Source organism: Anolis sagrei, chromosome Y, assembly GCF_037176765.1.
Source record: "Anolis sagrei isolate rAnoSag1 chromosome Y, rAnoSag1.mat, whole genome shotgun sequence".
NCBI classification, from domain to species: Eukaryota; Metazoa; Chordata; class Lepidosauria; order Squamata; family Dactyloidae; genus Anolis; species Anolis sagrei.
In genome coordinates this window covers 68261736-68274251 of record NC_090035.1, presented here as the reverse complement: position 1 = coordinate 68274251, position 12516 = coordinate 68261736, and the positions used below count along the sequence as shown (strand labels likewise).

The following is a 12516-nucleotide window of genomic DNA, read 5'->3' as shown; positions in this document are numbered from 1 at the left end:
CTATACATCCCTGCGGGGGCCCCGGTGGCGCAGTGGGTTAAAGCACTGAGGTGCTGAGCTTGTTGATCGAAAGGTCGCAGGTTCAATTCCGGGGAGCGGCGTGAGCTTCCGCTGTCAGCCCTAGCTTCTGCCATGGGTGGAGTTCGGAATGCTCTTTGATTGTAGGTGAACTATACATCCCTGCAACTACAACTCCAAAATGTCGAGGTCTATTTCCCGCAAACTCCACCAGTATTCACATCTGGGCATATTGAGTATTCATGCCAAATTGGCTCCAGATCCATCATTGTTTGAGTCCAGAGTGCTCACTGGAGGTAGGTGAACTACAATTCCCAAACTCAAGGTGAATGCCCACCACACCCTTCTAGTGTTTTCTGATGGTCATGGGTGTCCTGTGTGCCTAGTTTGGTTCAATTCCATCATGGGTGGAGTTTAGAATGCTCTCTGATTTTAGGTGAACTATACATCCCTGCAATGACAACTCCCAAATGACAAGATCTATTTTCCCCCAAACTCCACCAGTGTTTACATTTGGGCATGTTGAGTTTTCATGCCAAGTTGGGTCCAGATCCATCAATGTTTGAGTCCAGAGTGCTCACTGGACTTAGTTGAACTACAACTCCCAAACTCAAGATGAATGCCCACCACACCCTTTATTATTTTCTATTCCTCAAGGGAGTTGTGTGTGCCACGTTTGGTTCAATTCCATCATGGGTGGAGTTCAGAATGCTCTTTGATTTTAGGTGAACTATACATCCCTGCAACTACAACTCCAAAATGTCGAGGTCTATTTCCCCCAAACTCCACCAGTGTTCACATTTGGGCATATTGAGTATTCATGCCAAGTTGGGTCCAGATCCATCATTGTTTGAGTCCAGAGTGCTCACTGGAGGTAGGTGAACTACAACTCCCAAACTCAAGGTGAATGCCCACCACACCCTTCTAGTGTTTTCTGATGGTCATGGGTGTCCTGTGTGCCACGTTTGGTTCAATTCCATCATGGGTGGAGTTCAGAATGCTCTCTGATTTTAGGTGAACTATACATCCCTGCGGGGGCCCCGGTGGCGCAGTGGGTTAAAGCACTGAGGTGCTGAGCTTGTTGATCGAAAGGTCGCAGGTTCAATTCCGGGGAGCGGCGTGAGCTTCCGCTGTCAGCCCTAGCTTCTGCCATGGGTGGAGTTCGGAATGCTCTTTGATTGTAGGTGAACTATACATCCCTGCAACTACAACTCCCACATGACCAAATCAGTTTATTTATTATTATTATTATTATTATTATTAAACTTTATTTGTACCCCGCTAGCATCTCCCGAAGGATTCGATGCGGCTTACACAGGCCGAGGCCTCAACACACAACACAACAATACAATCTAAGCAAATCAAACAATTAAAAACAGAATAAAGCAAAATAAACAACAGGCACAATACAGTAAACACAATAAAACTGGGCCGGGCCAGAGCAATGGGTACAAGATTAAAAGTGCTGATGTGACAGGAGGTGTATATGGTTTAATTTTTAATTTTAATTTAATTTAATTTTAGTTTAATTTTTCAGAGCCCCCTCCCCGAGCTTAATTGGTCTGGCCTTCTTAGTTTTAATTATTTCCTTTTTCTTGACCGCTGATTCAGACTTCTTTCCCATCCAGTTTGCCTGGGGCCAGTTCCCTTCTCCCGGCTTAGGAGGCAAGAAGGCCTTTCAACGCAGCTCTCTCTTTTTTCTCGTTCGTGGTGAGAAGGCTTTGCAGGTAGGACAGGCCTGGGAGAGAGAGGTGTCCTTCTCCCAGGCATACCAGGCCATTGTCGTACGCGCCGTTGTCTGGATATTTATGTGGACACGACACACATTTTTGAAAAGATGTCGTGGTGTAGGGGCAAAAACCAAAAAGATAATCCACAAATCCAAAATCCAAGAGCAGATTGCCCCTTCCCAAGGAGGGCGAGGAAGGACACCACGAAAGTTGAATCTTTAAAACTGCAAAATGCTATTTATTGCGCAGCTGAAGCAATAGTGACAAACATGCATATGGAAATGCAATAAAGGGGTTTGTCCAACCTAAAGTTGGTTGCATTATTTATGACTTTCATTAAAACAGTTTGATTGGTACATAGAAATCAATCATCTCATTGGTTCCCAAAGACAAATCATTTCATTGGTCTAAGTTAGTTATGCAGTTGTTCATTAGTTGTTTATGATTTTGATTGACATTATAGTACACGTGGGATCCTAACAATGGCACAGCTATAACATAACTATAGTCCATTGTTCTCTAACCATGACTGTATCTTATCTGTTAGTCTGTTGCAAACATGGCTTCAGAGCGACTGGGAAACTTGGGGGTTCTATCTAGCAAACAGCTAGCTGGTTTTGTCTGGATATGTTGTTACCCTTGAATAGTAACTTCTTCTTTGAAGCACTGATTTCTCAAACAATCAGCATTTTCTGTGAACAAAGGCCTACTGCAGAAATAGGCCAATATGGCAGTAAATCATGACATATGAGCATTGGGGAAATATATGAAAATTCCCTTTTTAAAACCATGTCCCCTCCATTCCCGCCTTTTCTTTTTGCTGAGATGAAATCTTTTCAGCGAAGCAAATCAAGCAGGTTTTACAAAAGCAGAGCAAAGAAGCAGTTAATCTTATTGCTGCACAATGACCCCTTATTTTTGACCAATCATTTGTATCCACTTGGGATGTTTCTTTCACCCTAAGGATGTACATTCTGTTGTCATCCTAACTGGGTTGACATCCAAGAGTTCTATCTGTTCAATCTTTTTAGGGGCCAAGGCTGAGGGCAGCGTAACTCTACAAGCACATGTTATCAAAGTGAAGCAACACAAAAATATCAACAGCATCATGATAATTGCAATTTCAGACATGACTAAATCTTTTAACCATTGCAAGTCAAGCACCCATTATGTGAGCCACCCCTGCCAATCTGAGTCTTCAGTGTATGTGATACTGATTGTGTTGACTATTTGGTGTGTCTTGGAAACATTCTCATTTTGCAACAAACTGCATAGACCTCCTTCTCTGAACAGGTGATCTACTGCCAATCTGTGTTGTATTTGGGTGTCTTATTTGGAGGGATTCCAATCCTTTTATTGTGTAGTTTGCCAGTTTATCTAGTTGCGCTGAAATGCGCCAGTTAGTGCTATTCCAATCTATGGAAACAAGATTGCACCAATTCTTTGTGATTCTGTCAAGTATGTTGTATTGTCAGTGTTGTGTCACTGTGTGCTCCTTAAACTCTGGCCCATCCATCTTGTTTTGTCTCATGCCCCAAGTGGCTGTTGTATATCAAAGAATCTCAGTCTCTCAAGAATCAGGGATTTCAGTTGTACATGTGCCATTCCAGACTGGGGCAGTATCTTCCCTTCCTGCCCAACTTCTGCAAATACAATAGTGTCTTGGCCAATCTTGCCAGCGTCTTTGTATGCATGTTGCAATGCAATGCGGAATTGTCTGCACATGTCAACGTTTGTTTGGTTGTATATGTCTGTAAACGGTATATCTGACAGGAATACAGTAATGTCACATCTAGGGTATTGTCCCATTTGGACATGGGGCATGGTCATAGTAAGATGTCTTTGTAAGTGATGTTTGGGCTGAGCTAAGTGGTGCACAAAGGTGTACAAAGGGGCAAGGGAGGTGAAGACCTCCCCTTCTTCAAAATGAATTAACTGGGGTCATCTGTATGATCAGTTGTCTGTTGTGTGGTGTTTGGAAAGCGGGCTGATTGTAAGTAACATACTCAACAGTCCCGTGCTTGTAATTTTTCTGCAATGGCATTTACCAACTGGTGGAGTGTGTCCTTCTCCCATCCTGCTGTAATGGGGGTGGCATCAGGCTGTCAATGACATCATCTCTGTCTCTTTCCGAAACATAATTCTAAACACTTGGCTGAAATAGCACAAACAAATGAAAGCTTATCAAGCCAGCAATCAAAACTAAATGGTGACAATAACCACTTTAACAATTCAGCAACAGAAATCATTCAATTTGAGAAAGGATATAGTCTTCAATAAAATTTTGATCGAGTCCAGTTCTTGCTGCCAGAGGCCCAAATGTGGCCATGCACATATGTATCAAATCCAGTCCTCGTCAGGCCCAAACGTGGCCGCACACATCTGTATCCAACTTTCATGTCCTTTCAGTCTCCGGCATACAAAAGCAATCTGAGTGAAACTGGGGGTTTGTTCCCCTTCTTGATTGAAGAAATGAGTCTATTAAATTCCAGGTAAAATGAAGAAAGTCTCTAAGTCCAAAAAGTCTCTGTATCTAGCAATGTCTCTAGCTCTAAGATCAGTCTTTGTGTAAAGAAAATCTGTATCCAGGAAAGTCTGTAAAATAAAATCTTCATATCTCACAAGTCTTTTAGCTCATCCTACCCAGTTGGTGGTGGTTTGGCTCCTGCATTTTGCACTCCTGGTTTGGGTGGGCTTGGCTCCTGTGTTTTGGACTCCCATTAGGCTTTCCAGCTGGCAGTGGTGCCTTTCAGGTCTCGCTCTACCCAGTTGGTGGTGGTTCGGGTAGGCTTGGCTTTCCAGGCTGGCAGTGGTGCCTTTCGGATATCCAATTTAGGAACAGGGTCTCATCCAATTTTAGGAATGGGGTCCCATACAGGAGCTCAGGAGCTGAAAGAGATAAGCAGAAAGATAGTGAGAGGAAAAGGGGGAGGGGGATACTGATTACCCATCTGTTGAAGTCTTTTTGGCCAGTTCTGTCGTCAGCAGACCCGTAGCCAGGATTTCGTTTCGGGGGGGGGGGGGGGGCTGAATTTTTTCGGGGGGGGGGGGTTGGGGGGGGCTGAGTTTCGGGGGGGGGGGGCTGAGTCTGAGTGAAAGAGGGTCTAGCCTAGCAAACCTTTTGTATCATTACCCCAATCCCCCCATGCATATGGGATATATTGAGTATGGTGATCAGACCATGATATGAATAAACATAACAGTTTAAATAATGCACCAATAAGGCCTTTTCGCGAACCACCATGAAAATTTCGGGGGGGGGGGGGCTGAAGCCCCCCGAGCCCCCCCCCCCCCCCCCGGCTACATGCCTGGTCGTCAGCTCCATCAACATCCTTCGCTTCTACATCCATTGGCGGGACTCTACGATCTCCCACTCCGAAGTCCTCTCGACCAATCTTCATCCTTTTTAAACAATTCTCCACGGTTTTTCCCACGATTCATCTCACGGTTCCTCTCCACGATTTATCTCATAGTTTCTCCATCCATCTGCTGTAGGCAATCCTTTAGCAATGTATACTGGCACTCTCGGTTGCCCATTCCATCTGCGACCTGCTTTTCCAACTTAATCAAAACAGTAAACTGTAAAATGTCTCTTGAGCTGTTTACTGGCAATGTCTCTCAAATTTGGCAAAAATCTCTGGGGCCTTTTGCTAGGCATTGTCTCTTAAATCTGGCAAAAATCTCTGGGCAAGCTGCCCTATCTACCTGTTCTTATGTCCCGTTCCAGAATTACCTCTTCCAATAACTTTTGTAGAGGAATTTGGGCCAAAGTAGCAAAATTTGTAGAGGTACTTTGCCCTATGTTTGAAGAAAAGCTGTGAAGTTAGTCACTTTGGTCTAAGAACTATAACTCATGTCCAACGTTATTGTATCCACTAGGCCTGTGCGGTTTCGTTCGTTAATTTCGTAATTCGTAAAACATTCGTTAATTTTTGCATTTACGGTACGATAACAAAACATATTTTCAAACCCGGAAGGGTTTTTAAATATCGAAACGGCAACTCCCACAGTATTTACGAGCTTTCGCCTGTTTTGTAAATGGGGCGGGCGGGGCAAAGGGGCGGCGCGAGCGCACACCCAGTGAGCCAAGCACCGCCCCTGCCTGTTGGGTGCCCGGCCCGCGCGCGCTCACCCTTACAACTGGCCTCCGCGCGCCATCCAATCGGCTCCGGCTCCTGCGCCCTCCTCCTCCTCCTCCTGGCACTTCCTGCAACACAGCTGGGAGGAGGAGGAGGAGGAGGAGGAGGGCGCAGGAGCCGGAGCCGATTGGATGGCGCGCGCGCGCTCACCCTTACAACCGGCCTCCGCACGCCATCCAATCGGCTCCGGCTCCTGCGCCCTCCTCCTCCTCCTCCTTCTCCTGGCACTTCCTGCAACACAGCTGGGAGGAGAAGGAGGAGGAGGAGGGCGCAGGAGCCGGAGCCGGAGCGCAGGAGCCGGGGAGGGGATTCCTGCAGCGCCGGCTCTGCCTCCGTGGCCCGCCTGAGATGAGACCAATACCATCTGATTGCCACAAATTGAAGGCTGCATCCATCCAGGCTCTTTTGCTGTGAGTTTTCAGGGCTGTATGAGTGTATGACCATGTTCCAGAAGCATTCTCTCCTGACATTTTGCCCACATCTATGGCAGGCATTCTCAGAGGTCTGTTGGAAACTAGGCAAATGGAGTTTATCTATGGAATGTCCAGGGTGGGAGAAATGAAAGCCATTCAATGCTAATCAAGGTGACCATTACTGCAACATTCACACTTACAAAATGTTTTGTAAATATTTACGAAATTTCGTAAATAACAAAACATTTTTTTGGAAAGTTTTGTAAATATTTTAAATATCGAAACAAAAAAAACACCCCAATTACAAATCGATTTTAGAAACAAATTTTTTCTTGATCAAACAGGTCTAGTATCCACATAAAAAATCAATTCTGCTGTCAAAATCAATTATAAGTTTTCTTTTGAAGTAAATATCAAACAAAAACAATGTAAAGAGTTCTGTTATTTCTAACATAAAAGTACTATAGTCATTTCATAGCCATCTGAAGAAAAGGCCATCCTCCAATGACAACAGAGGATAGGGAAGGAGGGGTTGGATTCTCCTTCAAAAGAAAATGCATTTATAAATTCCACAACCTCTATTAAGCTGTTGTTCTGGGACAAAATCAGATTTTCTAACCAAAAACTTTTGGCACAAAACAATTTTAGACACAAATCTTGTGCCTCTTTCCAAGAAAAGGTTGCTGGGTAACAAAATAAAACTTTTGTCAGGGACGACTTGAGAAACTGCAAGTCGCTTCTGGTGTGAGAGAATTGGCCGTCTGCAAGGCCGTTGCCCAGGGGACGCCCGGATGATTTGATGTTTTTATCATCCCTGTAGGAGGCCTCCCCTACGTCCCCGCAATGGGGAGCTGGAGCTGACAAAGGGAGCCCATCCGCCTCTCCCCGGACTCGAACCTGCAACCTGTCGGTCCTCAGTCCTGCCGGCACAGGGGTTTAACCCGCTGTGCCACCAGGGCAACTTGAGGATACCTGCCATAGATGCAGGCAAAACATCAGGAAAGAATGCTTCTGGAACATGGCCATTCAGCCTGAAAAACTTATAACAACCCAAACTTTAAACTTTGTCCACACACAGATGTAACTTTCCCCTTTCGGCACAAGCCTCAAAATGTCCCAACCTGCAAGGAGTTAAGGTCCATCAGCAGTTCATAGAGAAGGGAGGGCAAAATGAAGCATTTTCCCCTTTGAACCAGAAAGCTACAAGGAGCTCTGGTAAGCATTCATAAATTTGAACACAAAAATCCAAAACGGTATTAGATACTTTTAAAATGTACCATTCATAACCATTGTTCTCTCTTTTGCCAGAGAATGGCAAGAGAACACCATGTTCTTTTCTCGCTATCTCTCTTCTGGCTCTGTAAAGCGAGAGCCCTCCACATACCATCCATTTTAAAACAGCTCTTAAAAAAACATTTTAAAACTCCGGCACATGATTTCACTCTCTCATGACATACAGTTGCTTTAAACATAAGAATTATTTCCATTTTCTTGAGCAAAAAATAGAGTTAGAACTTCAGTTTTTAAAATGCACTCTTAAAACACAGTCAATCCATTTCATTTGATCTCATCCTGGCTGGTATCAACCTAAATTCTTATCTCTATAACATACCGTACATTCAGGGCATTGTAAAACATCAGTTTCTAACAGTTCTTAAACAGCCTGCTTTTAAACCTTTTTAACACAGACAATGAGTTTCTATCAGTCTTCAAATTTTCATTTTGATGTGCCCTGGCCTCTTTCAGTGCTTGAAAAACTCTTTTGGCCAGTCACAACCCTTGACATAAAAACCCTTGACATCAGGTTTTTGCTCTTTTTTCTCTCCACACAGTTATTTATACAGCCCATGCGGGCAAATTTTCATGTTTTCAAAAGATACATATTCATAATGCAAGACTCATTTTTTCCCCATAGACACAGAACAAATCAGGATTTTAACCATTTCAGAAAATGTCACATCGCATAATATTCATTCTCCAAATTCACACACATACAGCTGGTTAGTGATTAGTGGTTAGGCCCTTTTACACATTCACACACAAAGAGAGAAACCTCGTTCACACACACACACGCACGCACGTACACAAACAAGCTTCCCGAGGTCAGCTTCCGCATAAACATAAAAATTCAAAAGAATTATTGAAAACATCAAACTTTTAAAGATCACCCATTTTGTCATAATACACATTCTTCTTACATTTTAAGAACACAGCTTTTCAAATTGCAGCATTAGGGGTGTGTTGCTAAATATCAAAAAGACACATTTCGAACATAAATTCATTTCCCACAATTAACATTCTATATTTACTTTTCAACTCAACATGTCTGAGTGTCTCTCGCTCCCAGCCTTCATTTCATCAATGGAATACACAGAATTTCAAACTGAGTCCCGTATCATTTTGGCACACATACAAGGTCAAAATAGCCAAATCACCTGCCAACTTTTCAGGCAGTCTTACTTTTTATATATTTTTCCATGCCAAAGTTCAGGACACAAAGCTCTCTTTTGACACATCATTGTATTCCACATTCCTATCTTCTTCCAAGCACTTGAACGAGTCCCCATTTAAAACAACAATAATCCATCTACACAAAACAGTTCTCAGTTTCTCTTTAAAATCTTTTCATTCAGCACTCTTGGAAAACTAAATCAAGTACTCATTTCACACAGCGGTGCTTGCACAAATCTCAACCCAGTGTTACAACACATAGATAATCTTTGCTGCCACTCACTCAAGATCACATGTGCACATAACAAATACCTCGAACAACACAAGGTCTCACAGAACCTAGTTTCCAGGGAATTTCACACAATTGACAATTCCCAGGGAGTATCACATAATTTTCTCAAATCTTTTTCTCAAATCGGGAATTGATTCTTCAGAGGCATCTGTTCACTCTCCCACACAGCTCTAGTCCAAAGTCCCATACTGACTGACTGCGTCTGTAGGTGACTTCCTTGGGGTTTCGATGGTAAAAGGAAGCCAGTGCTACTGTGCAACAGAAGCCACTTTGGAGCTTGTGGAAGCTACAGAGGGCTAAAAATACAAGAATCATGCCTTTTATAAATTCTCACTGCTCCTGTCACCTTTGACTCAAGGAAACACAAATACTATCTCTCCTTTTCAAACAGGTAACTGAAATCCAAAGCTTTTTGCAGAAAATTCAAATCACACAACACAACATCAAAACAGCTTTTCTCATTTCTTTCCTTTTCAGAATCACTGAGGCGAAGCCCTCTCCAGCCTCAGAAGGCACATTCAGATTCAACACAGAACCTTTGCAACCAAATCAGCACCTCAACACAATTTAACAGTTTACAATAATATTGAAATCAATACAGATGTATGCAATTTATCAATAACATTTGCAAGGTTTGAATATTGTTAGTACATTTGAAATCTCAGCATTTGCAATACATTTCAACACAAAAGTTTAAGACATCAACATTAGTAAAAAAAACATCAGCATAGGCAGTTTGTCATTTTTAACTCGACATCACATCAATCTTAAATCTCCCCCCCCCCCTCCCACATAAGTGTGGAAACAAGACATATAGACAGGTGGTGTGAAGACAAGACAGCCTTGCGCACATGGAAACACGCACAGAAGTGGCCATTCACCCCACGTTCCTATAGGATTTCGGCTGGGTTTTGCTTGTTGGATTTTTTGAGGGTTTTTTTTTCTCCAGCCAGCACTAAAAGTTTGTTTCTCTGGGAAGTGAAGTCAGAGCATCCGATTTCACTCTCCCCCACACTCCAGTCCAAAGGTTGTTTTTTTACTGCAGATACTAGAAACTTCCTGCTAACTATATGAATGTGGTTTCAACAAAATCAACAATTCAATTCATCTCATACTTACCCTTCCCCGAAGCTTTTGCAGTAATTCAACCGGTCTTGGCCCACTCTTGGGCGGCAAGCCAAAAGATGGAGAATCCGGCGGCTGGGCCCAAGCTCACACACAGATGACTCCTTCCCTTCTCTTGCCGCCAAGAGATAAGCACCTGAGCCGGAGGCCCCAAATGCCTCTCTCGGCTAGTGCCTTCCAAAAAGAACGCCCTCAAATATGCAATATCTCAGTGGAACCTCCAGAAAATGTAGGGGCAAAAACGATAAGATAAGATAAGATACAGTCATGGTCAGAGAACAATGGACCATAGTTACATTATAGTTGTGCTATTGTTAGGATCCCACGTGTGCTATAATGTCAATCAAAATCATAAACAACTAATGAACAACTGCATAGCTAACTTAAGACCAATGAAATGATTTGTCTTTGGGAACCAATGAGATGATTGATTTCTATGTACCAATCAAACTGTTTTAATGAAAGTCATAAAAAATCAATGCAACCAACTTTAGGTTAGACAAACCCCTTTATTGCATTTCTATATGCATGTTTGTCACTATTGCTTCAGCTGCGCAATAAATAGCATTTTGCAGTTTTAAAGATTCAACTTTCGTGGTGTCCTTCCTCACCCTCCTTGGGAAGGGGCAATCTGCTCTTGGATTTTGGATTTGTGAACAAAGGCCTACTGCAGAAATAGGCCAATATGGCAGTAAATCATGACATATGGGCATTGGGGAAATATCTGAAAATTCTCTTTTTAAAACCACGTCAAGCTGCGTCACAATCTCATATAATGGCAGTATTTACTGCTGACATTGTGTTGTAAAAATGGTTAAAAATAAACAAATAAATAAATAAAATTAGAAATAAAACTTTAGTTAGCCACAGAAGGAATTGGCCGTCTGCAAGGACATTGACCAGGGGAGGCACAGATGGTTTGATGTTTGTTATCCTTGTGGGAGGCTTTTTCCATGTCCCCACATGAGGAGCTGGAACTGATAGAGGGAGCTCATCAGCCTCTCCCCAGATCCGAACCTGCGACCTGTCGGTCTTCAGTCCTCACAGCACAAGGGTTTATAAATGTGTTTTTAAATAAAACCAACATGCATTTGTGACGAATGATAGTAACATGCGTTGTGGCTAATTTATTCATAACTTAAAACAGTAAAAACCTGGTGAGTAATTGGTGTGATTCACCTTCATCTATGTGCTGTCCAAAACAGCCTAGGTCGTGCAGCCACTGTGTAATTAAGTGGCTGTCTCGGTGTCAGTCAACCACCATAAAATGGCTGCCAGCCATGGGGCTATAGATGGCTTCAATATATAAAATGGCTGCTGGGGCCAAGATGGCCGACTGCCACGTGCACAGTGATGTCCTGTCCACAAGCAACTGGCATCATCAGGCAACCAGGAGGCCAGCCAAGAAGCTCCTAAGGGTGGAGGGTGTGCCGCCAGCGCTTGGCCTAACAGGCAGGCCAGATCCATAAGCGCTGAGCCAGGGCAGAAGGGCCCCACAGTCAACATGCCTAGCGGTGAAAGAAAAAAGAGCGGGGGAGGGGCCAAACAAGTCCTATCACTTTGAAGTCCTATCAAGGAAGCAATTAAACTGAAAATAAGGCGAATCACACTGGCCTTAACCCAGTTTATTATAACTTTATGTCTTGGCTTCCTGGTTACCCTATATAAACCAGGGTCTGAAGTCAAGGGGCAGCTGGGCTCCCACAAAAGTTGAGGAAGCAGAATCCATTTTGTTCCCTTCTGCTTCAGGATAAGCTTTGTCTTAGAGGGCACTAGAAATCTGAGTGAGTGAGTGTTTAAAAATTAACTGCTTTGTTTGAGAGGCGGAGCTTCCTGTGTTTAAAAATTAACTGCTTTGTTTGAGAGGCGGGGCTTCCTGTTCTGCTTCCTGGTTACCCTATATAAACTCAGTAACCTACACTTTCACCCCTGCATACAGACAACAACATAAAACACACACCAAGAGGAGGTAATTAGCAACCCCCACATGGAACAAACACAAAAACTTCCAGTCTCATGCACAAGCTGTGGCATGTTCAGCTTTTTCACACTACAATTACTCAATTATATTTGCCCCAAGTGTAAACAGATCACTCACATGGAACACAGGATCCGACAACTCGAGGACCGTATTAAGACCCTTAAGGGCATTCAGGAACTCGAGCCGTTCTTAGACACCACACAGCATGCTGTCCTAGACACGCAGCCCATATCACATCAACATTATGGGGAGGTTTAAGAGGAGATCACCTCAGATGTGGACAACCCTCAGGCTTGGAGGAATGTCACCCTTAGAAAGAGACATAGGACCCGGAAGCCTCCTTAGAATACTTCTTCTCAGCTGCAGT

General features: G+C 43.4%; 1 long non-coding RNA gene across 1 annotated transcript; it reads right to left on the bottom strand.

Moving 5' to 3' along the window:
- Positions 1–1963: 1963 nt before the first annotated feature.
- Positions 1964–9792, bottom strand: LOC137095494 (uncharacterized). The gene is made up of 2 exons (XR_010908857.1): positions 8610–9792; positions 1964–4637 (listed from the first exon to the last, which is right to left on the bottom strand). It is a non-coding gene; the product is annotated as an uncharacterized lncRNA (long non-coding RNA).
- Between the last annotated feature and the right edge of the window lie 2724 nt (positions 9793–12516).